Here is a 25,756-nt window from a genome sequence, read left to right as displayed (position 1 = left end):
CATATTGGTTGGGTGGATGGTTTTGAAACACTTCCCTGTTCTCTTACAAATTGTCCTTGGATCAACTGTCAATTTCACCTTTTCAACATTTCGGGTTGAAAATAAGTTTAGAATAGAGATCCACATATCCAAAGAGGAAAGTGGAATGGGGTGATGAGCAGGGGTCTAGGGTTATAAATGACATCGCTCAGGTCAAAACATCTGACACGGAATCAGATGGTACATTTCAGGGATTTGGGTTCTTGCTGCCTTTCTTAATCCATGACAAAGTACTCTTTCAACATATGGCAATATCCCCTTCAAACAATGCAAGATGCATTTTGGGAAATTCAGAGCGTGCAGTCTATAATTTAGACGTCTAGGCCATCAAAATCCAACGTGTTTGGCTTCGGTGAACCCAGATATCTGAAGGTGTTAGTGTCTTCCTTTGGACTAACATGCTCATCTTCTGGAGTCAATCCGATCATGTTGTGGCTTTCCCCCTACCTTTGGGATATTTCCTCCCCATTCAATTAGTTCTCTTCTATGGGCAAAAGTCAAGGTATCTAGGTATCTAGATATCCCAGCCATTGAAAGATGCCATGTCATTTGTAATAAGTAGGAGCAAGAACTTAAAGTGATCAGCTTGAATGAGAGCCATCAGAATTGGAATACTTCTGCAAGGCTGGTGTGCCGGATTTTATTTTACTCCATTCCCTTTAGAGAGAACATCCCAACCTGCTCTGGTTCTTTGCTCATTAACAGCATAAATCATGCAAAATGTTAAAAGTCACTGTTGCAATGGTATTTGATAGAGAATTTAAATTAGACCACAGAGAAAAATGATGGTACAGCTCTGAGGCTGTATGATTCATTTCTTCGTACCAAACCAGAAGTTGAAAATGCAATGCAATTTTATAATGAACAGAAGTATTGCCTCTGGCCCTCATACAACTCCAAAAATAGTTAGAACAAGGCTGACCAAAAATCAGAAGGTCTTATATATATGTATGTATGTATGCATATATAAATACACACACACGGACACACACACACGAAGACATATATATATATATGTCTATATATATATATATATATATATATATATATATATATATATATCCCCCTCTCCTTCCCTCTCTTCTCATCTTTGAATATCATTTTTTCCGCTTCTCCCTTTCTTTCTTTCTTTGTGTCTCTATTACTCTGTCTTGTTTCTCTATCTATGCCTCCTTCTCCATGTCTCTCTTTGTCTCTGTCTCCAACCTATTCATTCTCTTACTCTCTTGCTGTCTCTCAGCCTGTATGCCTCTGTGTCTCTGTCTTTCTTTATTCCTGCCTGTCCTGTTTTCTTAGCCAAGTATCTAAGTCTCTTTTACTATGTGAATCTTGCTTTGTTCCCATAAATGATTCTCTCTCTCCCCCTCCTCTCTCTCTCTCTCTCTGTCATGTTTAGAGAAATTCCATTTTGATATATTCCTTTTCTATAGAGAAGCTATTTCTCGTGATGCTTGCAACCCACCCCCCCCCACCCTCCCCCCTTGTGGAGACAAAGATGAGAGCTCTTCGACTCTCGCCAAAGCTGTGCATGTATTTCATGGACCATCCAGCAGAGGAAGTGCCAACCAGTACTTTCTATACCTCTCCACCCTGGAAGCTAAATGCATGCCCTTCTTTGAGACTCAGCTTAGCTCAATGTGAAACCTGCCAGGAGGGTCTCAAATCTTCACCATAGCCCGTTTGCCCAGAGCTGTACTGTGGAAGCCGTCCCCTGGCTTTGCTATTTTTGCCATTCTAAGCGACTTCTGGGTTATTTAACATAAAGCCCCACATGGTATTTCAGTTTTATGCTTCAGTTCTAAACCTCATGATAGAACTCTAAAGGATGAATAGCTTGTCGGGCTTCAAGAAGAGAGATTATGAAAAGAATGTAGATTTACACTTTTGAATAGTGTAAGGGGCTTGCCATGAGAGAGAAGCAAGTAGGGGCCAGAAAAGCAAGGAAGAATCAATCGCTTTAGGCAGGTGTGCGCATTAGTTCAGAAAAGGTGTATTTTGTACTTTATGTACCGCTAATTCCACACTTGTTGGTAAAACTAAAACAGCACTGTTATCACGTTACTGTATAATTATTATTGTTTCCTAAGAAGTTACTATGTAGTTACTACATTATTATGGAAAAATAAAACATGTTATTTCATGGTAACCATGCAATTAGCTCATGTCACTACCAAATGTACACTTGCTGAACCAACAAAGAAATAAAATGTTCCATTTTTTTCCTCCGTGCTCATGAGTCATAATATTGTCCCTCTTTTAGAAATGACATAATGAATCAATGTACTAACATCAGAATATGCAGATTATGCTTTTTTCCTCGTCATTTTTTTTTCCTCTGGTGAGCAAATGAATACCTTGGAAACTGCAGATGTAAAATAGCACACCAGATAGGCAGGCCAGCAAATGTATTCTATCAAGCAAATCTACTGCATTTAATGAGTGAGGAACAATGAGTCCTTGTTGGCTGTGGTTGGAAGGGGGTACCTTGGCAAGCCAAGAGCCTTGGTGGCTAAAAGGAATGAGAGGAGAATTAAATGCATTTCATTCTGTGTTGCTTGCAGGCTGAAAGCATAGCGAACAAAAACTGGTACCATGTATGTGTACATTCACAGAAGAATTTCAGTGTCTGCTGCACATACTGAGAAGGAAAAATCCAGCGTCTCAATATTTAAATCAGTTCTATATAAAGCAGACCACTTGGTAAAAGTTTGAATTCACTATCAGAAGTTGGTTCTTGTAGTACAAAAGAGAGTTAGTTTTAGAAAAAAAAAAGAAAAAAAAGGAGTACACAGTATTCTTTGTCAATGCCAGCATGTCTTTCTACTTAAAGCCCTGTATACAATCATCTTTCTATGAAGCTAATTGCAAGCTGCTTAAAATAATGAGAACCGGTCTGTTTATCGTAACTAATTGATTTCCAATACTTCAAAATTAATTGGGCAGAACAGGTCATCCCAAGCTTTCTTTGAGGCATGTTTTAATAGGCTCTGAATTTAAGGAATTAATGGATAGATTAGTATAATTTATTTTCACATTTGTTATTTTTCTAGAAACAGCTTTAAAATTCTCCTGGGAAGACACCCTATTCTTGCTCCCTTTCTCAACCCTTTCCCTATTTCTGCACAACACGGAACTCACCTCGCCTTTATTTCTAGCCAGAAAATGCCTCAGCTCCTTAATTGTTTTGAATTTAAATTCTAATGATGAGAATTAGGAGTCCCAGAGATCATCTGAACTCACTAAAGTCTTCGAATTATACGAGACACCCTCTGTGATTAACAAAAACATACCCAGGGAGAAAACTGCCTTTGTCCTTTTCACATACTAGTACTTATATTTATATGTAGATTCCATAATTCATAGCTCACGCGTCATTTCTGGAGAACGTAGGTTGAATTCAACACCAGTTTCCAGTCTTCCTATTAGCACATACTTTTAAAGACTGTTCAAAAGTTGGAAGGCAAGTAAGACTTCCATCAATGAGGAAGTTACTTAAATTCCTGGTGATCTGATTCTATGACTGTCAGTCATGAAAATACGTATGCAGCCTTTTATTTTTATTATTTGGTTTCTAGATAACGGGTCTCACCATGCTGTTCAGGCTAGAGTGCAGTGGCTGTTCGCAGGCACGAACCCACTGCTGATCTGCACAGGAGTTTTGACCTGTTCCGTTTCCAACCTGGGTCAGTTCACCCCCTTCTCAGACAACCTTGTGGCGCCCCCACTCCCTGGAAGTCACCATACTGACACGGAACTTAGTGTGGACACCTGATCAGCGCAGCTCACTGCAGTCCGGAACTCCTGAGTAGCTGGGACTACAAGCCCTTGTCACCTTTATGTATCCTTTTACAGGCAAGACAATCAAGCACCTGTGATCTTCTTTATTCCAGAAATGTCACAGAGATTTGAGATTCCTTAAAGGCAAGGCAGATAGAACCAAACCCAAGTTTACATGTGATGAAAACAGGCTACTGTGCCTTTCTCATCTATCCCCTCCCCCACCCTTTGCTGGCCCCAAACTTTCAGGCTTTTACCACAGACAAAACATAACCATTCAGTTGAGCATCACCCCCAAAGTCTTTGTTTGCTGTTAAATATTAAGAAGTGTCATTTTCTCAAAATGAGAAGCATGGTATGGTAGGCAGGATTCTAAAATAGCCTGCAAGAGTTTGCACCTCCCTGGTGTACCTACCCTGTGTGTCCCTAAGACTGTGAGTGGGATGGATTTTACCCCACAATTAGTTATGTTAAAATAAGAGGGATATTCAGGAGGCCTGACCCAATCACAAGGGCCCTTTATAAGAGAAGACTCTTCTCTAGCTGGTTACAGGGAAGGAGGTCAGGGAGATGTGCTTGCACTGGCCTAGAAGAAAGCCAACATCCATGTGTAAATGGTACCCATGGGGACCACATGGGAAAGCACTACACACGGTCTCTGGCAGCTGAGAGTTGTCCCCAGCCAACAACCGGAAGAAAAATGGGTACATAGAGTCCCACAGCTACAAGGAAATGAATTCTGCCTATAAATAGGGAATTTGGAAGAAGACTCCAAGTGCAGATGAAAACTACGACCTGGCCAATACCTTAATTGTAGCCTGGTGAGATGCTGAGCAGGGAATCCAGTCATACCATGACAGGTACTTGACCTACAAAAAATGTGAGACAACAAATCACTGTTGTTTCAAGCCACTAACTGTGCATTAATTTGTTATGCAGCACTAGAAAAATAATACAACTGGAAAGAGAGTGTGTGGGCCTTGAATCTATAAGACTTTTTCACTCTTGTACTTTTCAGCCCAGACATTTTGGAGATACGCTGTTGAAGCTTTGGCACCATATTAGTTTTTCTCTGGCAAAGCTTTAGATGCAGGAATCAACATTAACTGGACATACCTAGTATTTAAAGACTCTGTGGCAAAGAAAGATTTTTTTAAGAGAATCAGAGTTTCCCCCAGAGTGCCCATATGTTCTGTCCACCTAAGTTCTTCCATGAAAGGATGCTGTTTCCACTCAAATCATCAAGTTTCCTATTTAGAAAGGTCCAATTTCTTATTTAGAAAGGCACTTCAAGGATCCTATTGCCATGCTCCCATTTTGTTGGAAGTCCAGTAGACTGAGGGTGTAAATGATTGCATTCTCTGGAATGGTATAATTCACAGATAATGGGAGGGAGAGGAAAAAAATGCTTTGCATCAGCCCACATCACATTTATGAAAGTCACAAAAAGGATAAGGTTTCAACTCACACAGTTGATGCTGCTTTGTTAAAAGGAATATCCCCATCAGATTCCCACATAGAGACCCCAGGAGGAAGCCTGACATTGTCAAACACGCAAAGGCGTGCGACACCATGTTTTCATTTAATGAGAGTTACTGCAGATAAAGGCAGTACAGCCATCTTTGTGAAGCTGAACCCATGGATAGACTGTCATTTAAAAGTACAATTAAATTGCCTTAAAGGTAAGCCATATTACTGAATGTGAAGCATCTCAAATAGAGCTGTCAGCTAAGTGTTTATGTACGTTCAGCCCAGAAGGCTGCCTGTCATTTGTCATCAGGACATGCTTCATTGAAGAATTTGGGGATGGGGGGAAGCTTGTTGCTTTACTCTGGTCTATTTGTTTTTCACAGAGCTAAATATCTGATCCTTTCATAAAAAATAATGTGTGTTGTGGTTTTTTTGTATAGTAAAAGCATCTGCTTTTTAATAACACCTTTATTGAATGTAGTTAAAACATCACAAAATTCACCCCTTTAAAGTGTAAAATTCAGTGGTGTTTAGTATATCCACAGAGTTCTGCAAGCATCACTACTGTTTAATTTTAGAGCATTTTCATCACCCCATAAAGAACCCCTGTACCCATTAGTCGCAACTCCCATTTGCTCCTCCCAGCCCCTGGCAACCTCTAATCTACTTTCTGTCCTAAAGGATTTGCCTATTCTGCACATTTCATATAAATAAAACCATAAAATATGCGGTCTTTTGTGTCTGATTTCTTTATAATATTTTCAAGTTTCGGGGCGCCTGGTTGGCGCAGTCGGTTAAGCGTCCGACTTCAGCCAGGTCACGATCTCGCGGTCCGTGAGTTCGAGCCCCGCGTCAGGCTCTGGGCTGATGGCTCGGAGCCTGGAGCCTGTTTCCGATTCTGTGTCTCCCTCTCTCTCTGCCCCTCCCCCGTTCATGCTCTGTCTCTCTCTGTCCCAAAAATAAATAAAAAGCGTTGAAAAAAAAAATTATAATATTTTCAAGTTTCATCTATGCCATAGCATAAATCAGTACCTCACTTCCTCTTAAGACCATGTAATGTCCCATTGTATGGATAAACCACCGTTTATCTGTTCAACAGTTGATGGACATTTGGGCTGTTTCCACTGTTTTGGTTATGCTAAATAATGCTGCTAGAAATACTCATGCACAAGCTTTTGTGTGGATCTGTTTTCATTTCTCTTGGGAATGGAATTGTTGGATCATATGGTAATTCCCACGTTTCACGTTTTGAGGAACTGCAAAACTGTTTTCCAAAGGAGTTGCACCATTTAAAAATCTGATCAACAATGTATAAGGTTTCCAATTTCTCCATCTACTTGCTAACATTTGTTATCTTATTTCTAGACTTCTTAGAGGGTATGAAGTATTATCTCATTATTGTTTTAATTCCTATTTCCCTAATGACTAATGAGATTGAGCATCTTTGTATGTGCTTACTGATTGTTTTTCTTCTTTGGATAAAAGTCTACCCCAATACTTTGCCCATTTTTAAATTGGGTTATTTGTCTTTGTTGTTGAGTTGAGTGAGTTCTTATATGATAGAAGTCCTTTATCAGATACAACTGTTTGATTTGATTTGATTTGATTTACAACTGTTTTCTCCCATTTTATGGGTTGCCTTTTTATTCTCTTGATGCACAAGAGTTTTTGATTTTGATGATGTACAACTTGTTTCTTTGCTGCCCGTGCTTTTGATGTCACATGTAAGATACCACTAACTATTCCAAGGTAATAAAGATTTCTGCCTATGTTTTTTTTCTAACAACTTTATAGCTTTGCTTTTATATTTAAGTCTATGATCCTTTTAATTTTTACATATGATATGAAGCAGGGGTCCAATTTCAGTCTTTTACATGCGGATATCCACTTTTCCCAGCACCACTTGAAAAGACTATCCTTTACCATTGAATTGTCTTGGCACCCTTATCAAAAATCAGTTGAGCATAAATTTATGGGCTTATTTCTGGACTCTCGATTCTATCCCTTTGATGAATATGTATATCCTTATGCCAGTACCACACTGTCTTGATTGTAGTAAGTTTTGAATAGGGAAATGTGAGTCCTCTAAGTTTGTTCTTTTTCAAGATTGTTTTGGCTATTCTAGGTCCCTTACATTTCCATATGAATTTTGGGATCAACTTGTCAATTTTTGCAAAAACTGAAGCTGAGATTTAGATAAAGGTTGCATTAATTTGGGGAGTAATGTCATCTTAACAGTATAAGTTCTCTGATGCATGGATATGAGAAGTCTTTCCATTTATTATGTCTCATTTAATTTCTTTCAGTGATGTTTTCCAGCTTTTAGTGTATAAGTCTTGCACTTATTCATTAAGCTTATTCCTAAATATTGTATTCTTTTATTGTTATTATAAATGGAATTGTTTTATTAATTTTATTTTCTAAATGTTCATTGCTAGTAATTACAGTGTGTTTTTAGGATAATATAACTGGTGAATTCTAGAACACTACAGCCAGGTCAAAAACATTCTTCACAGCTATATAAGAGGTTGTGTTACACTTGCAAGAAATTTTGTGTCTTTCTATCTCTATTTCTCATATAAAATTCCCCCTGATTATTAACTAATAGGGATAGTTCCTATATAAAAATATAGCTATAGTATAGAAGCAATATACTCATTACACTATCTTATTCACTCAGGTAAAAACATTTACTGAAAAATTGCTTGAGACACATCAGTGAACAAACAAACCAGGCAAAGTCCATGCCTTCTTGGAGTTCACCATTTTTATGTCCAGGAGTGGTCCAAAACTTGAAGAAGAAGAAAAATAATTATTAAGGATTTTATTTTATCCTGGAGGAAATTTTAATCTGATTAAGACAATAAACAAAATAATAGATTGATGTGCTATGAACACAGTTGTATATACACATGCGCTGTTTGTTTATTAACTCATTTAATCATACTCACTAAAGAATTACAGCAATATGGGTGTCTTGGTGGCTCAATGGTTGAGGATATGACTCTTGATTTTGGTCTCAGATCAAGCCCCATGTTGGGCTCCACACTGACAGTGGAGCCTCTTGGGATTCTCTCTCTCCCTCCCTTTGCCCTTCTGCCCATCCCCTCTAATATATATATATATATATATATATATATATATATATATATATATACATGATTTGGATAAGTATTGCAAAGTGGGGCTACATTATTAAGGGAAATTTTGGGAATAGGGAATATGTTCATTAGCTTGATTGTAGTGACAGTTTTATGAATGTATTAATATGTTAAAACTTATCAAATTAACACATGTTCAGTTCATAGTATGTCAATTATGACCTAATACAGCTATTAAACATAATGAAATTTTGTGTATTCACACAATAGAGCATTAAACAGAAATGAAAATAAACAACTATAACTCTATGTGGCAACATAGATAATTCTTAAAGCATTAAGCAAAAAGAAGCCAAGCAATAAAAAATACATAGTCTGATTCTATTTAATATGAAGCTTAAGAACAGGCAAAACTAATCCATAGCACTAAAAGTTGAAACAGTGGCAAATGCTGGGAGGAAAGGAAGAGGTAGAGATCGGGAAGGAGCATTCGGGGAGCTTCCCAGAAGATAAAAATGTTCTATTTCTTGGAGGCAGTGGCATTTACAGAAGCATTTAATTTGTAATAATTCATTGAGTTGGATTTTTATGTTGGCTTCACATACTTTAAGCATTATACTTAATTAAAAGTTTTGAAAAACATACAACACAAAAACATATAACCAAAAGCTATGGATGAGATTTGTTGAGACTATTTCAATAGAGTGACATGAATGCAATTCATATAATGAAGAGTGAAGCAATAGTCTATTGTAAACAGCAAATAGCAAATATAAGTAACCTTTTACAGAAGTTCCTGAAAAAAAGAGTAAAACATGGGATAGGAGTCAAGGACACAATAGAACTTTTTGAAAAAGCACTGGAGATACCAAGACTGCATGAAACAGTGGTTTAGAGCATGTACTGTAAGAATCAGACATTCTTCATTTCAAATCTTGGCTCTCTGTCTTACCAGCTAAGATTTGGGGAACTTATTTAACTCATTTTTCCTCAAATACAGGATGGGTATAATAACTTAATTCTCAAAACAGTTGTGAGGCTTAAATGAGACAGTATATATGGCTCAGCATGAAACACAACATCTACTAAGCTCTTTAAAAATATCAGCAATTGATAATGATGAAAATTATTTGTAGTTAGAGAAAAAAATACCACTGAAAGGGATTATGGGAGCTTTGTAGAATTCAGGTTTGGTCCCCACCAGAAGGCTGCTACTGGGACACAGAAAAGCCAGCACAGAAACTGTCATTCATGAAGGTCTGGAATGACAAAATAGAAGATTTCACTGGGTTTTACGTGTGGCTAGTTTCTCCTTTAAAAATGCTAAGGGGCAGGAAGTCAAAGCACTAAACTGAAAATCTCTGGAGGGTAGATCTAAATATTCCTATTCTTCCCCATCCTCAAAGGTCTAAGGACAAAACCCCATCAGGCTCTCTGCTGAAGGCTCTGGACGTATGCACTGGGAATATGGGATTGAGTCTTACCACAACTGCATTTCCTTCCAGATCCAGCTTAATCCCTCACTGAATTAAGGCGATCAGCTTGCAATCTGTCTAATGGAGGAAAAGTGAATCTTCTCTGGTGAAAGAAAACTTTATATGGATTCTCTGTTCTTTCATAGACAATGTGTAACATGTAACAAAAATGTTACTAGACATACAAAAATGCATGACTATAGGATTAATAAACAAGAAAAAAATGGAATAGAAGCAGACCAAAAGATAATCCAAGTAAACTGTAAACTAGAACAAACTAATCCAGATTAGTAGGTAAGGATTTTAACGTAGCTATGACTAACACTTTCAAAATAATGGAGAAAAAAATGGAAAAATAAATGAAGAGGTACAAATAATGAAGCTAATGAGAGAAAGTTAAAGATAAATTTTAAATGTATGAAAAAACAAGCAAAATGGAGGATAAATTGGGAGGTTCAACTCTACAACTAATAGAAATTCTAGCAAGACAATGTAAAGAAGTTATATTTGAAGCTAAAAACTGAGAATTTTCCAATTTGAGGCTTTCAGGTCAGTAGTCCACTCAGAGAATCAAGAAAAATGAATAAATAAAATTGTACATCTAGATATATTGTATCATCAATGTGGCGCATCAAAAGACAATCTTGAAAGCTACTTGAAAAAAGGTACATTTCCTATGAAGGATTGATAAACTAACAGCAATCTAATAGCAGTCATAGATGTCTGAAATCAATAGAGTAATTGCTTCCAAGTGCAGAGAGGGAAAAAAATGATAGCTTAGAATTTTATACCAAAGTACACTTGTATTCATGAATGGAGTACAGTAAAGGAATTTTAAGATACACAGAGACAAAGAATTACCAAGCATAAACACAAATAAAAATATGTTGTTTTCATAGATGCTTACAATATTGAAAACAATTACCATTTACTAGGTCACAAAGGAAGTTTGAATAAATTTCATAGAATGGATGTCATAGAAAAAAACATGTTCATCAATCATAAGGCAATTTAAATAAGAATAAATAACACATAGTTGAAAATACCCTCTACATTTTAGAAACAAAATGAATTCCTAAATCACATATAATTTTAACGAGAAAACTACAGCAGAAATTCCTAAATGTTTGTAAAGCTTGCAGGATGCATCTGAAGCACAGCTAAGATGGAAAGTCCTGATGAATGAAAACATTTATTGAAAAAATTAGAGTTACAGTGAATGAATTGATTGCCCAACTCAGTAGGTTAGAAATTTGACTGAAAAATTCAACCCAATAATATTGAAATAATGAAAAAACTGAAATTAGAGCAGAGATTAGTAAAAACAGAAAGTAAAAAACAAATAACTCATATACCAAAAGCTACTCCTTTGAAAAACGTTTTAAACGCAAAAAGCATAGACGTTCAGACACTAGTCTGATAAATTCAACTAAATGAATTTTAAATTTCTCTGTTCCATAATAGTACCATAAACAAGTACCATTAACTGAAACAAAATATTTTCAAGGTATAGAACTAATTATATATATGATTATAAATTACAAATGAACAACAGACACAATGGAAAAGAATATGAAAAGATATTTAATCTCACAAGTAATCTGGGAAATACAAATTAAAATAATTAAGAGCTACTGTTTCATTTATCAAAATAGCAAAAAAAAACCTTAAATCTAATAAAACCATGGAGGCAGCAATCTTTATTCCTTCCTTGCTACATCTTCAGCACCTAGAACAGTGCCTAGCTCACAAGAGTCACTCAATAAATATTCCTTAAATGATTCAATAAATATTCAATATTGGTAAGCACGGAGGAAACAAATTTCTCTTTTACAAAAGTGGCCTACATGGGTGTCTGGGTGGCTCAGTGGGTTAAGCATCTGATTTCAGTTCAGATCATGATCTCGTGGTCCATGAGTTTAAGACCTGCGTCAGGCTCCATGCTGACAGCTCAGAGGCTGGAACCTGCTTCAGACTCTGTGTCTCCCTCTTTCTCTGTCCTTCTCCTGCTTGTTCTCTCTCTCTCTCTCTCTCAAAACAAACAAACAAACAAACAAACAAACAAACAAAAATGGCTTACAAACTAATGCAATTACACCATTGACTGATGAAGCTGGAAGGTGTGTGTGCCACTCAACCTACCTCATCCACTTCTAGTTACACACCCTGGAGGTATTCTTACACAAATGCTGAAGAATATAGTCACTGCAACATTGTTTCTAATGAATATTTGAAATAAAAACTCTTGATTCCCTGGGGGCCTGGTTGGCTCAGTTGGTAGAGCATGTGACTTTTTTTTTTTTTTTAATTTTTTTTTTCAACGTTTTTTATTTATTTTTGGGACAGAGAGAGACAGAGCATGAACGGGGGAGGGGCAGAGAGAGAGGGAGACACAGAATTGGAAACAGGCTCCAGGCTCCGAGCCATCAGCCCAGAGCCTGACGCGGGGCTCGAACTCACGGACCGCGAGATCGTGACCTGGCTGAAGTCGGACGCTTAACCGACTGCGCCACCCAGGCGCCCCAGCATGTGACTTTTGATCTCAGGGTTGTAAATTTGAGCCTCACATTTTAAAAATTACTAAAGATTACATTTTAAAGATTACTAAAAAAACTTTTAAAATATTAAAATTAAAAAAAAAACACCTCCTACTTCCCTTCAAAAAGGAATTGCTTAAACATTTAAAGAACATGAGGCACCCAGGTGGCTCAGTTGGTTAAGCATTCATTCAACTCTTGCTTTTGGCTCAGGTCATGAGCTTGTGGTCATGAGATGGAGCCCCACATCAGGCTCCATGCTGAGTGTAGAGACTGCTTAAGATTCTCTCTCCCCCTTTCCCTTTTCCCCACCCCCTCAAAAAATAATTAAAGAACAGTCATATTATAGAATACAATGCAATAATAAAGATGAATGAAATAAAGCTAAATGCAACAATGTTATAATAAGTATAACAGGTAAAAAAAAAAAAAAAAAAGTCAAATTACAAGAATGTATCCAGTATGATGCCACTTATGTAACGTGAAAACAGTCCTACACATTGTCTAATGAAACACAAAAATATTTTGCTTGTAATAAAGCATGCATGGGAATTTTATTTCCCAGGTTTGGGACAGTAATTATTGGGGGAGGTAAGAAAAGATTGAAAATACATGTTGGGGATATTTTTTGTTTGCTTCCACAAAAGATCTGAGTCAAGTATGAAAAAAATATTGAAATCTGTTGAAGTTGCATGGATGGTAAGGCTAGGTAGGAATGATGTTTAAATTATCTCCGTATTTTCTGCATATTTGAAATATATTTAAGATAAAGAAAGAGGGGGGAAAGATACAAGAAAGGGATTTACCTTGTCCTCCAGCTCGGGGAGTACAGCATGTCTGTACAGTGGGGAGTAATGTCTGCCAAGGGGGAAGGAAGCTATAGCAGAAGTGGGCTAAATGGGTATGGTCATACAGGGCCCATAACCCCTGAGCACAAGATAAGAATTGTGCTTAACAGTATATGAAACACGCTCAGTGATATAGATCAGCATGTAAAAAGCACAACCGGGCAGCAAAGGGATTCATAAAGAGGGTGCAGGATCTGGATAATAGACTGGGATGCCATGTACAACAAAGTCAGTATCTTCTAGAAAACACTATTTATAATTTCGACACGGACCTACTGACAAATCTTAAGTTTCCAAAATAAGGCTCACTTCACCCTGGTAGTGCTATTTTGAGGCTGAAAACGAATAAATGTCAGTACTACCGGAATGCAATGTAACTAGGACCAAACATGAGGACCTTTGCAGGGCTGTTCTGGATGCCAAAGACTGATTCAGCATGAGCTGCAGTTTCTTCCTCCCCACACAAGGAAATCCGAGCATCTGTAGCGAAATGAAGATTTAAACTCCGGCTGGCCTTGGCTCTGCCCCCATCAAAGCAGAGCTCACTGAACTGTTTGATTGTGAGTAGCTTCTTTGATTTTTAAACTGGTTAAATATGATGAAAATCTGTGCACAAACTTGCAAATGAACCACAGAAAGACAAAGGCCTTTGAAATGGACATTTCAAATGAGCTAAGTAGGCAGAGGAGCCTGCAAGTAATTGTTCATATTTCATGGGGACTTGGCTTTTCATGAATTCATCTCAGTGTCATCTTTCATACATATTACAGTGTCGGTTCATTAAAATTCTTGATGCAGTGCTGAACCTGGTCAGACTGAAATGGGGCTGACAAACCTCATGTCTGCCGCACAGATAACCAGACCTTATGAAGGTGAAATTAGTTTTCAGGAGCTGTACTGCTCACTTGATTGATTCCGTCTTAGAAGTCATATGACTTAATGTTTCCTGCTTGGGCTGCCTCTGTCATGCAAACATGACCTGATAACACATTGTCAGGAGCGCTCCAGAGAGCTAACAGCAATCTAACATCTTTCTACTGAGTGTGAAGTTCCATCTGAAATGTGCATATTTGATAAGCAGCTCGTCTTCTCTCTGTCCTTTTCATTTTCAGGAAGTTAATCTTCTCTGCTCTAGTGAGTGCAGTGGTGGGATGAGGTGAGCAGACATGCCGCAGGTGGCCCCAAACTCCAGCACACGGGGAAACTCACTGTCTAGAGGCCAACGTGTCTGGACATCACTTCCAAGAGGCAGCCAAGCAAGGAGTGACAATGCAGGCCCGCCGTCCTGTTCAGAAGGGACAGCATTTCCGAGGATGTGGGAAGAAAATGAAATCAGAGAGTTCCATTACTGAGTGTTACTTGACTTTGTTGTCACAGATTCACTTAACCGTCTCTCCACCATGGCAAAAAGCTGTATTGTATATTCAGTCTAAAATACACAGTGCCTTCTTCTGAATTAGAGGTGGCTGACCTCATAGAAGAATTTTAATGCTGGAAGACAGATAGAGGCCCCCTTCATATCCCTTTACAGAGTAGCAAATCTGAGCCCCAGAGGGGCTTCGTTGCTCACCTGAAGTCCACACAACTGAATTAGTGGTAGATCCAAGATGAAGATTCAGATCTCCAGATTCACTTTGGTTCCCCTGGCACTCTGCTGCACTGTCCCTCACCCAGAAGTCAGACTTGGGCTCCAAAGAGATTCCAAGCAGAAGGCCACATCTGGATCCAGTAGAAGAGCTTCTCACTTCTGATCAAGGCTTCTAATTCTCTCATATATTGTAATATTCAGTAAACAAAGTACGACCATCGACATTATCTCATTGCTCTTCATGACAATGTTATGAGACAAAGCATGGAAGGCATTGTTCTCACTTCACTGGTAAGGAAACTGAGCATGAGAAAAGTCAGGTGACCTGCTCAAGGTCAACCAGAAAGTACTTGAAGGGGTTGGATGAAGATGACCAAAGAAGAGACAGACACAGGAATCCAAGAATCAAAGTATCCAACACTGAAGAGTGGGGAGGTGTCAGCCGTGTTGCCAGCCTGTAGAGCAACCAGACCAGACAAAAGCAAGAGGGCAGGGGACCCCAGAAAGAAGCCCCAACTGAAATGATAATTATCTTGTATGTTTGATCACTGATAAAAGAATATTCACTGGGTGTCAACAGATCTGAAGAAGAATTCTGAAAAAAGAAAAGGCCCATAGAAAGCTAAGTAAAGTTTAAAAAGACAGACATTAATTATCCCCAGGAAAAAAATTCAAAAGGAAGCATTGTTGTGATAGACTGTTTAATTCTAGTGTAAACAATATTTGAAAGTCTTAGAAGGATGATCACTGATTTCGGATTAACTAAGATATGTGATATAAATACTTTGAGAGGAGAGTGGGGAGGTGAGGTTGTAGGAGAGATCAAAGTATAAAAGAGCCAAATCCTCATTACCATAAAAGGAAGTCAATGGGGGCGCCTGGGTGGCGCAGTCGGTTAAGCGTCCGACTTCAGCCAGGTCACGATCTCGCGGTCCGTGAGTTCGAGCCCCGCGTCGGGCTCTGGGCTGATGGCTCGGAGCCTGGAGCCTGTTTCCGATTCTGTGTCTCCCTCTCTCTCTGCCCCTCCCCCGTTCATGCTCTGTCTCTCTGTCCCAAAAATAAATAAATAAAAAAAAAGTTGAAAAAAAAAATTTTTAAAAAAAAAAAAAAAAAAAAAAAAAAAAAAGGAAGTCAATAAACAATGTCTAAATTTGATAAATCTGTTCGTTTTTACAGCATAACAAACAACTATAAATGTCAGAAGCTTAAAAAAGGAACCATTTTACTTGCTCAAGATTCTGTAAGGTAACAATTTAGCTTAGATGGAACGATTTATCTCTGTTCCATATGCTGTCAGGTGGGCTCATTCACATGTCTGTGGTCAGCGGGTAGTGGATGGCCTTATACATGTATTTGGCAGTTGACTGGCTATCAGTTGGGTCAGTAGAGGCAAGTGGCCCTGTGTCACCCCTCGACCAGCGTGCTACCCTAGGCCTGTTTACATGTTTACAGGGCTCCAAAGAGCAGTAAGAAAGCAAACCCCAATTTCAAGTGTCTGTTACAAATTTGCTAATGATACCTTGGCCAAAACAAGTCACGTAGCAGAGTCCAGACTAAAAGTATAGAAAAGTAAATCCTACTTCTTCAGGAAGGAGCTACAAAATTACATTGAAAAATTGAGTAAATTCATGGATAGAAAGAATCTGTAGCCATTTTTGCATTTTACCATACTAGAAATTAACAGAATAAACATTTTATTTTAAAATATGAATTAAAAAACTAGAATCAAGTTATATTTTATATAAGATTATATTGTATAAATCACAAACATATACCTATAGGGTAAGTGGGGACAGGATGGCTACTTTAATATTACTTAAATAGGTACACGTACTTAGGATAAATTTTCAATGATGTTATCTGACAGAATTGCACCAAGTCCTACATCTAAAACTACTTAGAAAGCAAAATTATGTCACCCAGAAATTATGTTAGGTAATAGAAAAAGTGGATCTAGAAATGAAAATTCCAGTGATAGTTGCTATGGGCTAAATGTGACAAAATTTATATATTTTTAAAAGTTTTGAAATTTATATTTCAGTTTTTTTTCTTTTAGATCCCACATTTAAGGGATATCATACAGTATCTGCCCTTCTGTGTCTAGCTTATTCACTTAACATAATTCCTTTAAGGTCCATCCAAGTTGTCACAAATGGCAAGAATTCCTTCTTTCTCACGGCTCAGTAATATTCCATTTTACACACACACACACACACACACACACACACACACACACACACACACGCACACATACATGCATACCACATTTGGCCAAAGGGAACAAACTTCCAGTTATAAGATTAACAAATCTGGGGATCTAATGTACCACATAATGACTATAGCTAATAATATAAGGTTAACAAATTTGGGGATCTAAATGTACAGCATAATGATCATAGCTAGTAATATTGTATCATATATCTGAAGGTTGCTAAGAGAGTAGTTGTTTGTTCATCATAAGTGTACTCTTTGATCCCCATCACCTATTTCACACATCCCCCCTCCCACCTCCCCTCTGGTAACCATCAGTTTGTTTTCTATAGCTAAGTCTGTTTCTTGGTTTCTATCTCTTTTTTTTCCTTTGCTCATTTGTTTTTGTTTCTTAAATTCCACATATGAGTGAGATCATGTGGTATTTGTCCTTCTCTGATCAATTTAGCATTAATACTCTCTAGTTCCATCCATGTTGTTGCAAATGGCAAGATTTCATTCTTTTTTAAGGCTGAGTAATATTCGTGTGTGTGTGTGTGTGTGTGTGTGTGTGTGTGTAATATATCACTTCTTTATCCATTCATCAATTGACAGACACTTGAGCTGCTTCCACATCTTAGCTATTGTAAATAATGCTGCTATAAACATAGGGGTGCATGTATCCCTTCAAATTAGTGTTCTTGTATTCTTTGGGTAAAACCACACAGTAGTGACATTCCTGGATTGTAGAGTAGTTCTATTTTTAATTTCTGAGGAACCTCCATAGTGTTTTCCACAGTGGCTGCACAGTTTATATTCCTACCAACAGTGAACAAGGGTTCCTTTTTCTCCATATCCTCAACACTTGCTGATTCTTGTGTTTTTTTATTTTAGCCATTCTGACAGGTGTGAGGTGATACTTCATTGTACTTTTGATTTGCATTTCCCTGAAGATGAGAGATGTTGAGCACTTTTTCATGTGTCTTCTGACCATATGGATGTCTTCTTTGGGGAAATGCCTGTTCATTCGTCTGCCCTTCTTTTCATTCCATTGTTTTTTTGGGTGTTGAGTTGTATTAGTTCTTTATACACTTTGGATACTAACCCTTTATCATATATGTCATTTGTGAATACCTTCTCCCATTCAGTAGGTTGCCTTTTAGTTTTACTGATCGTTTCCTTCACTGTTCAGAAAAAGAAAGATCTTTTTTTTAAGAGTGTAGACCTTAAAGATTCTTACCATAAAAAATAAATTCTTCCCATAAAAATAAAAAATAAATTTAAGAAAATATGTGACGTGGTAAAGGTGGTAGCTAATACCATTGTGGTAATCATTTTCCAATTGTAAATGTACCAAATCAACACAACACACATCTTAAACTTACATAAAGTTGTGTGTCAATTACATCTCAATAACATTTGGGGAAATTTTTATATGTTAAAACTCTAAATCTCCAGTGTGATAGTATTTGGAGATGAGGCCTTTAGGAGGTAATTAGGTCAAAAGGGTGGTGTCCTCATAATGGGATTAAAGCCTGTATTCTTATCGTTTCCTTTCTCTCTCTCCCTGCTCTGTGAGGATACAAGGAGAAGATCATCTACAAACCAGGAAGAATTGGCAAGCACTTTGATCTTGGACTTCCCAGACTCCAGAAATACAAGAAAGTAAATGTTTCTTGTCTAAACCATCCCGTCTTCAGTAATTTGTTAAAGCAGCAGCCAAACCTGATTGAGACAACAGTTCAATTAAACTGTTTTATGAAATATGTGTTTTAAAAAAGTAATTTTCCTTAATTAGTATGTTAGTTTACAAAAGTTAAACATGTATATAAGCTAAATTATAAATTAAACATCACCACTAGACATTGATTGTTTACACCATATCCCTTAAATAATCAAGTTTGCCAAAAACTTTAATCCGCCACTGAGAAAGTCAGAGTTGTTTTATATTTGGTGATATTTAGCTATTCAGTCACATGTAATCGTATATGTAAAAAGAATGGCAGCAACGCATAAATAATAGTTATTCCTTGGTAATGGAACTGCCGGAGATTTTAAAAATCTTTGGTTGGAATCATCTCATTTTCTAAAGTAAATATATGTTGTAATTTGAATGGTGGTATCCACTGCCCACTATACAAGCTCCAGGCCCTCACTTCAAACCCCATATTTCCTGGTAAAAGATTTTCCCCAATTCCCTCAGCTTCCAACATCACCAAGACGATCACCATCTCACCAGATGTTTCTGGTTCCTTCTGACCTGACAGTTTTCCAGTGCTCTTGGGAGGCACTGAGGGTGCTGCAAGGTGATAAGTCATGGTTAGTAATCATGAGTCATGATTAGTGATCCCTAGGTGTCAACCTTTGGAGTGCTTGGCGTAGAAGGAAGGAAGAAAGTCCCACTCATACGGTCAAGCAATCTACTGACCTCCACCCTGGGTGCTGGCAGAGTGAAGTCCCCTCTCACATGAAGACTGAATGTTTGATGAGGTTTAGTTACTGAGAATCAAACAGCAACCCTTGCAAAGATTCTTCAGACAAACCAGAGAAAAAAACATGGTTGGAGGTATGGAGGTGATGAAACAGTTCTGTATCCTGATTGTGGTGGTGGTTAAAATTCATAAAGCTGAACAGAAGTACACAAGGTCAATTTTCCTGCAGGAAAATAATTTAAAAACTAAAATTAAAGTAACATTAAAGTCATGGGAAAAACTAGTTCCACATTCCTCCAGGATAAGAAGACTCATAGTCTTTAAAAACTATATAAAAAGGAACCGCCTGATTTTCACTCTCTGGGAGAAAAAGGTTGTATTGCATCCCAGATAAGGTGTCCTCTCTTTAGACTAGGGCTAAATGCAGCAAACAAAAAAGCCGTAAGAACACTGAATATCCATATCAAAAAAAAAAAAATCAAAAACCCCTATCTTGCCACGTATAAAATAATGTTAATTTTTAAATCCATCCCATTATTCCAATGGAATATCTATTTCCTCAATTTTGCCCTTGTAAAACACAATTCTGTTAACATCCAACATTGTGGCCAATACCTAGCTCATTGTTTGCCATATCACAGTCATGCAAGAAATTTTTGTTAAATTAATAAATCATATTTGCCCCCAAATTGATATATTCTGATGTAGTCAACACAAGGCCGAAATTTCTCCCAGAATCACCCAATAAATTATTTCTCACTAGTGTCACCAGCGACCCTGTACAGCAAATGCAAGTGAAACAAACCCACGAACGTGTGCACTCAACAGTCCGTGCCCGTCCATCCTCACGTATTTCGGGTGTGGGCTGGGGTCTGGTTCTACTGCTCCAGCCTTTTGGGAGGATAAAAGGTTAATCAGGGGCAACACTGTGATCTTAAGGACTATATTTAAGAATGTTAAACATTCCATATTTTAAGACTGGACAAAGAAAAGGAAAAATATAATTTTAATTACCAAGCACCTCGGGTTTTCTCTTGCTTTTCCTCAAGTGTTGTCAGTTCACATAAAACACCAAATCTACCAATTCTATTTAGCATTGTCAGGATGCCTGTTTGATCAAAGCACTGCCCCTACTTCCAGAAAGGAAAACGAGAGAATCCTTCTTCAATGCTGTCACATCCCAGAGGCTGGGAACCTGAAATGAACATAACCTTTATAATCTCATCCCAACTGTAAGAACTCTAAACTCTCACTATTATATTTCTTTGCCTTTCGGCTTAGGGAAAATCATGCTGCTGACTTAAGGCGAAGAGTGATGAATGAGTGGTTCTGGTCAGTTCAGAACCTCATCATCCTTTCCCAGGCAAACTGTTGATCTTTTTCTTGCTTTTCCAGAACCAAGCCCAGGCTGCAGCCACTGGCAGAGAAGTTTTATTATGGGTAAGCAATCAGTGGAATGGGGTGGAAATCTCCAAACAGTTCTTCCATCTGTGACATCAATTCTGTTTGGGAGCAGAGGTGATAGGCCTGTGTGTTTGCTTGAGTGTTTGCTCTGCTTCACAGAGTATAGACATGCCCGGTGCATCACCCTGCCTATTCACCGCACACTCAAAGCTTGCTGAGGTTCGTGTCATAAATGCAACTATAAACCTGGCCATGTTTATTGTGTGTCCCAATTGCCTTCTCTTTTTAACAAGAGGAACTGTCCTTTATTGGTCCCTCTTTCCTAACACGTTTGAGAAATTTTCCTCCAGGTTTGAAGCATTCATTCATTTTCTTTTGAAAGCCTCTAGATGCATTTTTCAGATCAGCCACTAGATGCCCAGATGCCAAAATAAAACTCTAGCAGCTTTTCAGAGGAAAACAATGGTTTTGTGTTTTAACAAAGATAGATTATTTCAGCCGTGTTATCAAAAAGCCTGGGCAAGGCTTTTGTATACTCAAGGAGTTTTGTTTTGTTTTGGAAATGTACTGAATAATGTAATTATACAAATTTGGGGGGAAGGGTTTTCTCAAACCAAGAATTATTAGAAACAAAAAAGCCCAGGGACGCGTAGGTGGCTCAACTGGTTAAGCATCTGACTTCAGCTCAAGTCATGATCTCACAGCTCATGAGTTCAAGCCCTGCGTCGGGCTCTGTGCTGGCAGCTCAGAGCCTGGAGTCCATTTCTGATTCTGTGTCTCCCTCTCTCTCTGCCCCTCATCCACTCACACTCTGTCTCTCTCTCCTTCAAAAATAAATAAACATTTTTTTTCAACGTTTTTTATTTATTTTTGGGACACAGAGAGACAGAGCATGAACGGGGGAGGGACAGAGAGAGAGGGAGACACAGAATCGGAAACAGGCTCCAGGCTCCAAGCCATCAGCCCAGAGCCTGACGCGGGGCTCGAACTCACGGACCGCGAGATCGTGACCTGGCTGAAGTCGGACGCTTAACCGACTGCGCCACCCAGGCGCCCCTAAATAAACATTTAAAAAAAAAGAAATAATAAAGCTCAGAAGCTGCCAATACCTCACTGATGATATAAAGAAGAAGAAAAAATGCCTTAGATCACAGTAGCTAAGAAGCTTCAGTATTCATGGCCCTATTAGAAAGTACTCAACCAGCTTCACTCCCCAGCTTCTCTGCAACAGCACCTAGAACACTAGGGTCTGAACTCCAGCAGAGAGTGAGGTAAACCAGGACCTTGAAGGATCCCCGACGTAGGTGGAGCTAACGTCATAGTTTCATTGTCAGTGCCCTTTTTATTGGCATTTTCTGTGTCTGTTTATTTGGAAGATGAATGTGGCCACCACATGGCCAGAGGAGCCTCACCTTTTGCCATAGGAAAGTCTCTTACTGTCTCCACACTTCGGGATCCGGGCCAAATTTCCTCTTTGGCCTTGGAGAGAGGAGGAAGCCGTTTAACCCCTTCATGTTAAGACTCACCTCTGTTAAGACTCACCTCCTTTCCTGCTCCAGGAAACTCTGGACTATGGGGGAGGAGCCATGCTTTTGCAGGTAACCTACACACTCACCTCAGGTTCTCATCTGGCTATATGGCCACAAGCAATCCCAGAATGGGCTGAGGTATTTAGATTTTTCCATTGTCACCTTAGTACAAGAAATAATTTTCCTTTTTTTAAGTTTATTTGTTTTGGGGAGAGAGAGAGAGAGAGAAAGAGAATGAGAGAGAGAGGCAGAGAGACAGGGAGAGAGAGAATCCCAAGCAGGCCCTGCAGTGCCCACACAAGCCTCAACGTGGGGCTTGAACTCACAAACCATGAGATCATGACCTGAGCCAAAATCAAGACTCAGATGCTTAACCAACTGAGCCACCCAGGCATCCCTACAAGAAAGAATCTTCTAATACATAAAGGTGAGCAACAGTAATGTGTGTGAACTCCAGAACAGTGAGTATGAGTTCCTTCTAACTGAAAAGGTTCACGATGAGGCATTGTAGTTCCCTGCCCAAGTGGTTGAGGAAATGGTTCCTGAATGGTGGGAATGATTAGCCCCAAAGGCCTCCTCTCCCTTCCAAATCTATGTTTCTATTATTTTTACAGACCACAGTCTGAAAAGTGAAAAGGACAGGTCCAGCATTTGGAAGCCATACAGAGTAATGATATACCTTTCCCTCTCCCAAGAAAAGAGAGATTTGTTTTCCCTAAGATGGTAAGTGATTCTATGGGGTTCTCAAGGTTAACCATTTGGCCCTAACAGGGCTCTATGTAAGCCTAAAAAACATTTACTTGAAACAAAAAAATCTAGGGAGAATGACACCACATTTTCTTTAGTAATATTTCCTATCCTGAGCTGCTTCCTATCAAATATTGACACCTACGTCATCCAGACAATTCTAGAAGCACTTATTTTAAGGAGTAAGTAAATCTCCTTAAAATGGAAACTTGAGTCAGGCTTCCTGTTGGCAAATGCTAAACCAGGCATCTGACAATGATGATCCTATTATTCAAATATTCTGTAACTTCCAGAAATGCAAATCGTATCGCCACACCGTGTCAAGGTGAAGCTTCTGCTCTGTTGGCAGGGGCAAAGGAATGTGTGGAGGGAGTTCTCTGTCAGATTAAACAGACAGAGATGGCCAAAAGAAAAACCACTTGCACAGATTCATTCCCTAGAGCAAGAGACCTAGGCAGAATATTTATATTACTTACCCAGTAGTATATGTCAACTAATTCAAAGAACCTTTACATTCCAAGGAACTATGGAGATTGTCCATTTACCAACCTATGGTGTTACACACCATCAAAATTCAAGGTTACAGAAAAGCCAGCTTCCTTATGTGACAACTACCTAGAACAGGGCCAAGGTCTGGTAGTAAAGCCATTGTCACCCCAAGAGTCATTTGTGCCAAAACTGGCTACAGGTTCCTCTCTATTAGATAGCTAATATATTTTTTACAGTGGAAAATTATAGCCATAAAACCTGTTTATTCCCCCCCTTCTTTATGAGAATCATGCAAAAAGGTAGATGACCTGTGTATGCAATTTAACCTTGGCTCAAATAAATATCATCATTAACATCCTCCCAAAAGCTATACTCAGAAAGCTTTTGCCATCTTGACGTTACCATTTCTTCAACAACATATTTTCAGATAACTATGCACTGACATGGAAGAAGCCTCAATGAAAATGATTCCAGGGATAACAGGCTATGATTTAATGTGTTCATTCATTTATTCGATTCTCCATGCATTTGACATTGACTTATCAAGCACTTACTATGTGCAGGGCACACATTTAAGTATGGGTCTGAGCAAGATCAACAGGCTCCAGTCAGTGTAGGACTTTTGTGTCAACTTGGTATGTCAGTGGCATAATGTAGTTAGGCACAGGGTATGATGGCAAAGAGAGCATGTGCAGAGAGAGAGGACTTTATCTCAGTTTGACAAAATGCAGTTGTCAGCTTAAGAGCAGAACTGGAAGATGGACAGTCAGAGGCAAAGACATGAGAGCACAAGAAAGTCATTTGGTTTTATGGAGAGTATGGGGGTGGGGAGGAGGGTGACAAAACATGAAGCTAGATAGCAGGTAGTGATCAGAAAATAAAGAGTCCACATCACTGTGTCCTAAAGTTCTGATGAGTCACCGAAGAATTTTAAGAAAAGTGATGGCTGGCAAAACTACAAAGATCACCCCATCGCAGCAAGAACAATGCACCATAATGGGAAAAGAGAATATGAGAGGAAAGAAAAACTACTACAAGGTCACAGCAAGGAAAATTCTAAGTCAATCATAGAGAAGTTGGAGGAGAACAATTTAGAAGGCAGATTTGTGTTTTAGTTGACCAATTAGATTCTTCCTGATGGGAAGAAGGAGGAATCTAGGCTTATTTACTGGCATCTGGCTTGGTCTAGGACTGTGGTATTAAAATTTAGGTACACATTAGAATTAATTATGGAGCCTTTTAAAATATCCAGCCTGGGCCCTAGTCCCAGAGGTCTGGGATGGAGCCCAGGGAATTGTATTCGTTAAAAGCTCCCTGGGTGACTAAACGTGTGGCCAGGTTTGAGGACTCGTGAGGGTGATGGTACTTGGAGGAGAGAGGCCATCGTTGCATAGAGGAGAAAAGAGGATGTTCGAGGGTTTCTCTCTGGTCCTGCTGAGGTTGAGAAGGAGGTCAGTCAATTTCTGGGTCAATACAGATTTCAATGTCTGTACTATTGTCGCAACACTTGCCATAACGTCTGTTGAAACTCGTGCTCTGATCTTGGGTTCCAAATGTATATCTCCTTTTAGTACTGGAAATGTGGCTACAGTGTGAGAAGAGAAAACAACCGCAGGGAAACATTTCTGCAGGAAAAGGGCATAAAAAAGGGTCAAGGATATAACAGCAGGAACTTGAATCAGAATCCAAAACGATGTGCTACATGTTATATATGGGGGAAAACTTCCCAACCCAAGCATCTTTCCTTTGGCTAAACTCTTGAACTAGAGACCTGTTTGGAGCTGAAACTATTCTGGGTGCCCTGGGGCACTGAAGGGATTAATGAATGCTTATGTAGCCAGCCCATCCCAGAATCCAATGAATAATCAATGGTACTTTAGGCTCCTCAGGTAATTGAATTGCAAACCTGGTAATAAGGAGACTTGTATCCATGGTGGAATTATACCCTATATCTACTTCTTAATGTAGATATTGATGAAAGATCTCTGCTCATATAGATTATTTACTTTCTATCTCTATTAAAAATTGAGCACAGTAAATTGGCTGTTTGGTAATAAGTATTTTCTGCCTATACCTTGTGCTTAATGAAGTAGAACTTACAGCTATAAAGCCCATCTCTTCCACCTCCCA

At 38.6% G+C, this 25,756-nt stretch overlaps 1 long non-coding RNA gene across 14 annotated transcripts in view; it reads right to left on the bottom strand.

Annotated features, from left to right (window-relative positions):
* The window catches only part of LOC131492027 (uncharacterized), a 509,746-nt gene that overhangs the window by 117,645 nt on the left and 366,345 nt on the right, over positions 1-25,756 (bottom strand). For 13 of the 14 annotated variants that reach the window (XR_009251796.1, XR_009251786.1, XR_009251789.1 and 10 more), the window contains one exon: positions 24,112-25,251. This is a non-coding gene — a long non-coding RNA (uncharacterized LOC131492027). Of the gene's footprint in view, positions 1-4,622; positions 4,686-24,111; positions 25,252-25,756 lie in introns of those variants that run through there. The other variant, XR_009251788.1, reaches the window with a different exon arrangement.

Source organism: Neofelis nebulosa, chromosome 12 (assembly GCF_028018385.1).
Source record: "Neofelis nebulosa isolate mNeoNeb1 chromosome 12, mNeoNeb1.pri, whole genome shotgun sequence".
Classification (NCBI taxonomy): Eukaryota; Metazoa; Chordata; class Mammalia; order Carnivora; family Felidae; genus Neofelis; species Neofelis nebulosa.
Note: the sequence above shows the minus strand (reverse complement) of the source record. Positions and strands in the feature narration are given on the sequence as shown.